The sequence below is a fragment of the Pinus tabuliformis genome, chromosome 2_2, assembly GCF_031772625.1.
Source record: "Pinus tabuliformis cultivar Carrire ecotype Pingquan chromosome 2_2, CPIR1, whole genome shotgun sequence".
Classification (NCBI taxonomy): domain Eukaryota; kingdom Viridiplantae; phylum Streptophyta; class Pinopsida; order Pinales; family Pinaceae; genus Pinus; species Pinus tabuliformis.
In genome coordinates this window covers 818,057,668-818,067,706 of record NC_142300.1, presented here as the reverse complement: position 1 = coordinate 818,067,706, position 10,039 = coordinate 818,057,668, and positions in this window count along the sequence as shown.

Here is a 10,039-nt window from a genome sequence, read left to right as displayed (position 1 = left end):
CACGAGAGGAATTACTCAGTTAGAGTCTCGAATAAACTCCTTTCTGTTGAAGTGGAAATCCTCACTGGTTTAATGGGTCTCCAGTTACCCTAGGACTATCCTAGGTTAATCTAACTTACACTATCCTAATATTTACAATATGTACAATGGTGGCCTCTAGTTTATTTGTGACAAATGATGCTTGTGGTCACAAAACTAAAGGAAAATGGAATCACCTATATGAATTTTCTTTAGGGAAGACTCAGTGTAGCCACAATGAGACTTGCTCCTACCCAAGGAGACTTGAAGAATGAAAGAATTAGAATGCAAGATGAAAAATGCAACCTAGTTTTAGGGACCAAAAGTAAACCATATCTTAATCAGGAGAAGGATAACCTCACTCTTAATCAAGAGCTGGTTCTCTAAAGAAAAGGGAAAGGACAGTTGGATGATGATTTAATTCATATAATAAAATTAAATTGCAACATGCAAGGTAGTTTTCTACATATCTAATTTACTTTAGTAAAATGTTATTGAAGCAAATTAGAGACACATATCTAAATCCTAATTAGAAGAGTTGATTTCATTACATGGTTTTCATTAATTAAAAGAAAATTTTAATTCTAATTAACCAAAAAGAAAATAAAATAAGAATGTAGCTAAACAATAAAAAATTATTGTTTTGTATATTCAAGTCTCTATGAATTCATATTGGATCTCAATTTGATTCTACCATGCAAAGAAAACTTTAATAGAGGCTTTGGCATCATATATTAAATGATATGATATAATGCTCAATATCATAAACAAAAAACTACTTAGAACGAAATTAAAAGCATCCAAAAGAAACCTCGTTGCAACATATAAATTCAAATTCAGACAATAGTGTGCTCAACTGAGAATTCATTAAAATATAGCCAGAACTTCATTACAAGTATATGGTCCTTTTAGTAACATTCAAACTCTTTAAAGAAATAGTCTACACAAGTGCAAGACATTTTTTCTCCTGAGAGGGGCTTTCTATCTCCTTACAATTCAACTCTCTATTCATTACAAAACTGCAAATGTTCAAAAAGAGAATTTGCAAAAATCCCCTATAGTGTGGATATGTGAATCCCTTACAGAGAGCTCGACTTATGCTTAAATAAGATCACCATGTACAAGAGCATCCACCTCCGATATCTTCACATCAATCTCATTTTTAAAGATCTTGTTATCATAAAACGAAAACCCATTGGGGATGAACTACTCTATTGATTTGGAATAGGCATCATCATTAACACTCGGGTTTCATTTGGAAAAATATCTGAGACAAGGTATGAGAGACTCATCCAATAATAGTTACCAAAAGATAGCCAGAGAAAAATGCTCAAAGCTGATGACACCCCATGAATGAACTTAAACTATTCCTACAAAAATGAATTAACTCAATTGTGGGATAATGGGTAAAATAAATGCAATTGTTAACAATGAGAAGATTGCAATTCTTATGTAATGCTTCATGGTTTCCGAGAGTAATATTGCTTAAATATTTCAAGCCCAAAACGTGGTCCTTTGCTTCAAAGAAATTGTGATAACCTTGACTTAATAATCTTTCAAAAATATGATCAGTTAAACATGATGAGTTCCAGGTAGAATCACATCTATAAGTTGCATATTTGCAATTCAATTGCGATTATAAAATGCATGGAGGTGAGTGCAATAAATGAAAAAGATCGCAATTTCCGCAATTTAGCTACTTCATGACATGGAAATCAATATTAAAATAATACACGATGGTGTTTCCTAATTTAATGGTATTCCATTTGATTGCATGATGTGAAAGTAATTGTTTTTTTATTTTAATTTGTTGGCTAGTCATCGCAAGTCTCCCCTAAACATGCATATAATATTTGAATTCCTTATTTTTGTGATTTGTGAGTTTGTTTACATTAAATTTACATGACATACACTACTTTATTTATTATGTTATACAAAAGCGTGGAGGGCCTTCATAATTACATATCAGGTTTGTTTTTCTAGTTGTTGCTTTCAATATATATAATAAAAGAGGATTGGAAATAATAAAAGATAAAAGTTATACTATATAGTACATAATTTTATTTCTAGTTAATATTTTGTTAAAGGATGTGACAAAAACAAGTAATCAATATGATCAATCATTGGATGTGACATCATGTGCCAAGTTATCTAGTGGGAATGCCAATTAGTGAAATCAAATGCCAAATGTGAGGTGATGTGGCAACTGAAGGTGCCACATCGCGTTTTTGTGATCGATATGAAAATGTTTCCATGAATGCAAAAGATAGTGAAGAGGTAACAACAATTCAAAAACGTCAATCATAATGGTCAAAATGAAAGGTGTGCACAATAATGATAAAAACCAACATGATTGAAAGCCCCCGAGCCAAGCAATGAAGACTAGAAAAGTCAGAATTCACCAAAAAACCAATGAAGAAGGGAGTTGAAAAATGAATGGTCCTCATGATTTTATTGAAAAATTATGGGGCAGTTGTGGCCACAACACAATGCTTGGGAGGTCGAGAGTGTCCAAATCCATTTACTCAGTTCACTCATTGTTGTGAACCATCTTGGTTTCTTTCTATGAGGATTCTTGGGATTCTGGGACTAAGGGTCATTGTTTTGAACCTTCTTGCTTCTTTCAATGAGGGTTCTTAGATTTTAGGGTCCAAGGGTTTTGAGGAGGTGACTAGAGGGACCTCAGAGGATTCTATAGGATTGTTGGAATTAGACATGTCTATTTATGGGGGAATGGTATCCATAGAAGGGTCTCAGGATTCAATATTTGCAGGTGGCTCAAAGTTATTTCTAGTGATGGTGGTTTTGATGTCGTGTGGTTGCGACAAAAGAGGCTTGGGTCCACAGTAGCAATTTACTGATATTGAGAATTCATTCTAATTTGTGACTTGGGTTTGATTAGGAGTGGTCTTAGGTACCATCATGAGACAATTTATGTATAGTTTCCCATATTTTTGGCATCTTCGATAACATAATAGAATGTGTTCATAATCCAAGGTTTTCTTCCAAATCTTGTCTTAATAATAAATATCAATCAAATCAGGAAGGGGTTCTAATATATTCATGTATACACATATACATGTGTAGGATATATACCTAGCTTGTTTTGTGGCTTTCAAAACTTTGACGAAGTGTCCTAAAGCATTTCTGATGCGAACTAATATTTCTTCATCCTAGATCTCTTTAGGGAGGGAGTCCATTTGAATACAAAATAGGATTGTCATGAAATCCCCCTTGTCTGGAACAAATCTTCCTATCCAAAACCAAAGATATATTAAAATAGAGTTAAATAAATATGGGTTATTTTTTAAAACTCTCATGTGGTCTTCCACACTAGCAAAAATAATGGTGAAAAATCCCTTTGCTTCCAACTCTAGTTTGTTTTATTTCTTTGGCTTCCACTTTTGCTAAATTCAGTAGGAGAGGAATATTTCGAAAAGCCAAATGCTAAGGAATACTCCTATTAAGATATGGGCCCTCATATATTAGATATACTCATTCAATTATAATGCACCTCAAACTTTGGATCTATGGTTGCTTTTTGAAGGAAGCTTCCTGGAGGTCTTCTACTTGAAGAATCATGTGTTGAGGAGCCTTTTTGTTGGTCTAGATCTATTTCTTTTGTAGCAAAATGAGGGTTGGGGTTCAAGGATTTCCTCGAGAGTTTATCTCTACAACAACATTCCAATAGGAGGAAGCTCTGCTCCTTCCTACAATCCCAACCATGGCTAAAAAGAGATGTAGAGATGACATAGATGTCAATAGCTAAGTAGGGCTAGGATTTGAGGAATTATATTTAACATAGAACTCTCTTTAATAGAAGAGGACCATTTTTTCTACACACATAAATATCCATATATTCCATATGAGGAATATACATTTTCCACTCCATACATCAAAGTTCATCATGTCACTTGTAGGAATTGAACATGAGGGGAGGATCCCAATTATTTTTCCGAATCACACGATATAAACCCAATTGACTACTTTAATAGAATAAGATATGTATGTTTTAATAATTGTTTCTATCAGAAAATTTAAGGTGTGATAAATTATGAATATATGTTTTAATTAATAATAAAATTGGATATGGTTAACTAGATTTATTTTGAATATCTGGAAAGAATTATTCTTATCCTTTCCACCTAGTTTCAATTCCTACAAATAACATAATTAACTTATTGTAACATTTTCAAATCTTATTATTAAATCTAATAATTCATTAAGAATTATATATATATATATATATATATATATATATATATATATATATATATATATATATATGTTAACAACCATAATAATAATTAATAATAAATAATAAATAATCGAATAAGAGATTAAAATAACTTATCTTCAAATAGTTCATTTGAATGTATTAAGCTAACCAACTAGGTTTACAAAAATACATATATAAAAATGATTTTCATATATATATATATATATATATATAAATGTAAAATATAAATAAAGCATAATAAAAAAGAAATATTAATATATATTATTATTATTATATATAGATAGATATAAGTGTAGACTAATTTATAAAAAAAAAAAAAAGATTTCCTCAGTATTATCGAGTTATTTTTAAATAAAATTTAGTAGAGATTTTTTAAAATTTAACTGTAAGTTACTTAATTCGTAGAATTCGAGTACACTAGGGATTTTTCAGATTGTTGAATCTATTTATACATTAAAAATGTATTTCAAACAACAAAAAATCACAATCTTGCTTGAAATTGTATCACTGGATTATATATATATATATATATATATATAGATATATATATATATATATATAACTTTTATTGAAGGTTTTACAATATTGATAGATAGTTAGTTTAATAATTGTGCTGATAGGCACTCTCCAATAAATATAGTAGAGATGTTGTAACATAATGTCATGTAATGTAATATAATGTCTTGTAAATGAAAATAAATAAATTTAAAAAATAATGTAATGTAAATTAAATATTTTAACTTGATTAAAATAAAATAAATTTTATAAAAACAAAATAACAATAAAAATAAAAATAACTAATAATATTAATCTATAGTATTTATGTAGAATATAATCTACTTAAAAAAAATTAAACTAACCTAAATTTATTTTAATTCCAAATCCACCCACATAAAAAAAATACATTATTAATATTTTATAACAATATAATTTTAAATATAAATAAGATGAACTCACTTGAAGGTTTGAAAATGTTGATAATGGTTACTTTAATAATGTAGCCTGCCTTGTCCTTTATATTGAGGCTTGGCAATGTTGAGGCTTGATAATGTTGGTAGATAGTTAGTTAAATCATGTAACATCCCTTATGTTGTTGGCCATGTGATTTAGATACGTTAATTGTTTAGTTACATTGAGTTTAATTTACTTTTAAGACCATCATGATCTATGTGTCATAATTTATTATCATTATTAAGATTACTATGATCTATGTGTGATAATGTATTATAATTATAGTTTCAATCTTGGTCCGTTGAGATGATTATTGATAATATGGACATATTCCTAAATATAATTTTATATGTAATAGTTTTGACAATATAGGGTCCAACCATGGGGAAATTGAAGTGGTTAATGTCCCTGGGATTGGGGTGGGAGGTTGGTTTATTCTAACCACTCCTTTCTTACTTTTTTATTATGCATTGACTTAGTTATGATTTGAAGACTTACCCATGAGATTTTGAGAATATTTATTAAATTTAAGAACAAAATTATAACGATTGTAAATTTGCCATGATTGAAAATGGTAGTTAGTTATGGACTATTTAAACATTAATTTTGGAGACCTTTATTTAAACATTAATGTTGAAGAACTTTATTGTGAATGTGGTATTGGGTACACCACATTTGTTGAGGTGAAATGGGATTGAGGGTTTGGACGTTTGCTCGGATTTTGAGGAATGTGTCGCGTACCATTATTATAAAATAATTTGACATGGAATATGTGGTGAGGAGTGAAGGTGAATGATATTAATTTGACATGGAATATGTGGGGAGGAGTGAAGGTGAATGATATTAATTTGACCTGGAATATGTGGCGAGGAGTGAAGACGAATGATTAAAGTCGGAGTAGATATATAAAGAAGTAATTTTAATAATAAATCAATGTGGGTAATAATTTTTTTTAACTAAATTATAATTTTATTTTATATTATTATTATTTTATAATAAGAATTTGTATTATATCAAAATTTATGTTTAGATTGTCACAAGTATATTAAAAATGCATTATTATAAATTTAGATTTTTTAGACCATTCTTTCTTATTCAAAATCAAAATTTTCTTTTAGAGAGACATTTTATTTTCATAAATAGAAAGGGGTTTTTTCAGGTGAATATCTTCCGATAGATCCTTGGAATGAGGAAAAATTTACAATACATAAATACATAGTTTATAAGGTAGTATTTCATCTTTGATACACTAGCCCAAATTGATAATCTCATTAAGGTCTGGGCATTTCTTGTCCATAGAACCACTCGTACTCTCAGTTAAATTAGAGGTCAAGCTATTCAATAGACCTTTAATTTCTTCTACTTGTTGGAGGTAGCTCAATTCATCCTCTTGCTTGTCCACCTTGCTATAAATTTACAAGAGGATATCCATCAATTGGAAGAAGTGACGAATTTAATATTGTTTTTCAATTGGTGCTGCATAATATCCACTCTCAATGTGTCCAATTTTTCATTAAGGTGGGAAATTACTATAGATTTTTTCCCAACTATGTCATGAATAGAATAATCCCGCAGATATATAATTCCTAATTTCAATAATAAATTCCTAATTCAATAATAAATATGGTCATGATGTTGTCTATAGGATGATCACATAACTCTAAATCCATAACTGTTGCAAATAGTACAATTGAGGTTGCACCATACTAAATAATATTCCAAGACAAATGCACAGTAATAAATCAAGGGAAACACTCTGAGTGAGTAACAAGCATTGAACCAAAAGACTCAGAAAGGAACACAAACCATGGCAATAAATTTCAAAGAAAATAAACTGAATTTTGACAATATCACACCCTAGGGGAGAGGAAACCAACCTACCAACACAATTACTAGCCACTAACATGCCTTTGATCCTAGTCATTAATGTCTTTGCCATGACGATGGTATATTTTTCCTCCACTCTGCTCACGGTAAACCACTTCAAGATAATTTTCCACCATTGCACATCCCATGTTGACCCAATCATCTCTAAGGGATGGCTAGTGCAAGAGAAAGTTCCAAAAGGCCAAATTTGGTAAGTCTATAGTGCCTTCAAGGGAAACATAAGATGCTCTCCCAAGTCACATGATGTTGGCAAAGGACAAGACCTCCTACCAACACTTCCATGAATCCCGCACATTCAAAACTTCACATCACTATCCTACTTCATGATGCTAACTCTCCACACCATATCGTATCTATTCATAGTATTGGAGGTATATGGAATATGAGGCTTTGACCCATCTATTTCATGATTAGTCTTTGGTAGATGAGGCATGGAAAATACATGAAACTATGGAACCAATTACCTCCAATCTAATTACTATGGGCTTCTTGGAGCCAATTGTTTTCCCTTTTAGTTTCAAATTGCACTCAACATTCTGAGAGGGACAACCAATAAGTGAAAAATTGCTCCAATGGAAATATGGGATGAACTAAATCACCTCTGAAAATTATATGATGGAATATCATGAGTTACATAATGCTAGAGAAGGATAAGACTTACATCCAACGCTTAGCCTTTGGTAGATGAGGCATGGAAGATACATGAACCTATGGAACCAAATACCTCCACTCTAATTACTATGGGTTGCTTTGAGTCAATTTTTTTCCCTTTTAGTTTCAAGTTGCACCCAACATTCTGAGAAGGACAACCAATAAGTGCAAAATTTCTCCAATGGAAATATGGGATGAACTTAATCACCTTTGAAAATTAAATGAGGGAATATCACGAGTCACATTATGTTAGATAAGGACAAGACTTCCATCCAACACTTCCACTAATCGCACACATCCCAAACCACGAGTCGCCATCCGAGTTCGTTACATCAACCCTCCATGCCATGTAATATCTACTCTTAGTGTGCATAAGGGAATCTCCTAAGTCACATAATGCTCGCATAGGAAAAGACCTCCATCCCGAACTTTCATTAATCCCACACATCCACAACCACAACTTGCTTCTTGTTTTCATTACACCAACAGTCCACACCATGTGATATCTTCTCTTAGCATTAGGGAGCAATAAATATAGGACTTCGACACATCTGATTCATAATTATAAGTTGTGGTAGAAGAGGGATTCCACATACATGAGTTTGATGTTGCTTGACTTATAATTGTAATTAAGTCTAAGGAATGAAAAATGGCTTTAATTGGAATAACCAGTAACTCGTCAATTTTAAAATTGGAACTTAAATTAGCACATCCATTCGCTTCCTTATTATTATCCTATAATATATGTTTATAGCTTATAGTGGTGTTATATTTTGTTTCATTCTTGATACATTTTAAAAGATTTTCCAAAAGATAATCTTTGTTGGAAGAATATTTAACCATGTGCTACATGAGAATAAGAGAGTCCCCCAATACGATGAGGGAGGAAAATTGTTTTTCTTTGGCTAGGAGGATGTCCTATAATAAGCCATAGGATTATGTTTGATTATTTGTTTCACTAGGGCCATAAATGGATCCTCCCCCTCCTACCACCCCTAATTATGATTATTATTATTAATGATAAAAAGAATCAATATATAATTTAAACATATATATGTTAAAAAAAACATGTAATAAGATGCTTAGCCATGGATATTCTTAACCCCACTTTATTACGAAGATTCTTACTTTGTAAATAAGCTTTGTTATAATACCATGGGCCAATACCATGGCTTATCAATACCACATGTCCAAAAAATTATAACTCATTTCAAATGACACTTGTTCATATGATATTTTTTTAATTAATTAATTTAATTAAAAAAGTAAAAATATCATAACTACTATGAAGGTAAATTTCAACCTTTGATTTTTGAATACTCTTAAGAATATTCTAAAATATTTCATGGAGGTTAAATATCTACATCCCACCTAATAATCACTGATAATTAAATTAAAACTATGGATGACCTCTCCTGGATGAGGGTGTTAATGTAGCAACATTGACTATTGAACCCTAACAGAGACCACATGACAGGTCTTAAGCCATAAATTAAGGTGATATCGAAATGGCAGTCATGAAATAAAATCCACCATAAATGAAGGATGTTTGACATTACACCATCTCGTCTAGAACATTCCCTTTAGCTTAACCTTTATCTCTAGCTTTAGCTCCAGATTATTCGCTTTTACATACATTCTCCCCTCTATATCCTCTTGTAGGTTGTAAGTTCATATGAAGGAAGCACTGATCTCATCCATAGAATCACCAAACACCTTTCCACCATGCAACATTGTTCCAAGCAAGATGATATGGTCCCAAGCGAGGTAGAGTTAGATGTGCAGGTAGAGGGTTCGGTCAACCACCGCTTCATCCGTGGAATGGCCAAGAAGAGGATCTCTTCAATCAAGATACTCTGCCACACATTCACTCTCTAGTTGCAACAATGGAAGCAGAGGACCATCCTCATTTAGGAGATGGGAATTGGGCTTTAAGAAACCTACTCCTATGCCACCTTTGGACTATGGAAGAAGCCAGGGCTAGAGCCATTAGCAAAATGGTGGTAGTTAGCACCAATCTCAATAACACTCAACTCTCACTATGTAACCTTTCAAGGACTATTGGCATCAACTTCCCTCATGTTCTTCTTACTCCAACATATACCATCTTAAAGGAGAGCTCTGCTGCAATTGATTCTTCCGTCTAGTAGGCCATTCCTCCTAGTTGTGGCCCTTCAATGACATAGGAAAAGAATAAAGTATGTGTAGAAAGTGGTGGCTCCCCATCCAATAAGAAGCCTAAGCCAAAAATTGACATTGAGCCTTAGTGCCCCACCAACAAATCCCAAGCTA